Raw genomic sequence first — 2012 nt, forward strand, 5'->3', positions numbered from 1 at the left:
ACATTAAAACGATATTTTTGCATTTTCTTACGACAAAACATTAACAAATACGAGACTATAACAATATAAAACTACATATGTAATTTAATTAATCAAAATTAATAATTTTTTTTGATTTTTCAGTGATCCAGAACCGATAAGTCGAAAATTTTAACAATCATATTTTTGCATTCTGTACCGTGGATCCATCGTTAAACGCTATTAAACTAACGTCCGTGATGGTATAAATGCAGATTTTCGCTCCGTTTAGCCAAAATAACGAACTTTAGGTGCGCTCCGAAATATTTCAAAGTCCCAGCGGCGTATTGCTTCGCCTCTTAGAACCGATTAGTCGAAAACTTTAACAATCATATTTTTGCATTCTGTACCGTGGATCGATCGTTAAACGCTATTAAACTAGCGTCCGTGATGGTATAAATGCAGATTTTCGCTCCGTTTAGCCAAAATAACGAACTTTAGGTGCGCTCCGAAATATTTCAAAGTCCCAGCGGCGTATTGCTTCGCCTCTTAGAACCGATTAGTCGAAAATTTTAACAATCATATTTTTGCATTCTGTACCGTGGATCCATCGTTAAACGCTATTAAACTAACGTCCGTGATGGTATAAATGCAGATTTTCGCTCCGTTTAGCCAAAATAACGAACTTTAGGTGCGCTCCGAAATATTTCAAAGTCCCAGCGGCGTATTGCTTCGCCTCTTAGAACCGATTAGTCGAAAATTTTAACAATCATATTTTTGCATTCTGTACCGTGGATCGATCGTTAAACGCTATTAAACTAACGTCCGTGATGGTATAAATGCAGATTTTCGCTCCGTTTAGCCAAAATAACGAACTTTAGGTGCGCTCCGAAATATTTCAAAGTCCCAGCGGCGTATTGCTTCGCCTCTTAGAACCGATTAGTCGAAAATTTTAACAATCATATTTTTGCATTCTGTACCGTGGATCGATCGTTAAACGCTATTAAACTAACGTCCGTGATGGTATAAATGCAGATTTTCGCTCCGTTTAGCCAAAATAACGAACTTTAGGTGCGCTCCGAAATATTTCAAAGTCCCAGCGGCGTATTGCTTCGCCTCTTAGAACCGATTAGTCGAAAATTTTAACAATCATATTTTTGCATTCTGTACCGTGGATCGATCGTTAAACGCTATTAAACTAACGTCCGTGATGGTATAAATGCAGATTTTCGCTCCGTTTAGCCAAAATAACGAACTTTAGGTGCGCTCCGAAATATTTCAAAGTCCCAGCGGCGTATTGCTTCGCCTCTTAGAACCGATTAGTCGAAAATTTTAACAATCATATTTTTGCATTCTGTACCGTGGATCGATCGTTAAACGCTATTAAACTAACGTCCGTGATGGTATAAATGCAGATTTTCGCTCCGTTTAGCCAAAATAACGAACTTTAGGTGCGCTCCGAAATATTTCAAAGTCCCAGCGGCGTATTGCTTCGCCTCTTAGAACCGATTAGTCGAAAATTTTAACAATCATATTTTTGCATTCTGTACCGTGGATCCATCGTTAAACGCTATTAAACTAACGTCCGTGATGGTATAAATGCAGATTTTCGCTCCGTTTAGCCAAAATAACGAACTTTAGGTGCGCTCCGAAATATTTCAAAGTCCCAGCGGCGTATTGCTTCGCCTCTTAGAACCGATTAGTCGAAAATTTTAACAATCATATTTTTGCATTCTGTACCGTGGATCGATCGTTAAACGCTATTAAACTAGCGTCCGTGATGGTATAAATGCAGATTTTCGCTCCGTTTAGCCAAAATAACGAACTTTAGGTGCGCTCCGAAATATTTCAAAGTCCCAGCGGCGTATTGCTTCGCCTCTTAGAACCGATTAGTCGAAAATTTTAACAATCATATTTTTGCATTCTGTACCGTGGATCCATCGTTAAACGCTATTAAACTAACGTCCGTGATGGTATAAATGCAGATTTTCGCTCCGTTTAGCCAAAATAACGAACTTTAGGTGCGCTCCGAAATATTTCAAAGTCCCAGCGGC

This window comes from Osmia lignaria, unplaced genomic scaffold (assembly GCF_051020975.1).
Source record: "Osmia lignaria lignaria isolate PbOS001 unplaced genomic scaffold, iyOsmLign1 scaffold0047, whole genome shotgun sequence".
Taxonomy (NCBI): domain Eukaryota; kingdom Metazoa; phylum Arthropoda; class Insecta; order Hymenoptera; family Megachilidae; genus Osmia; species Osmia lignaria.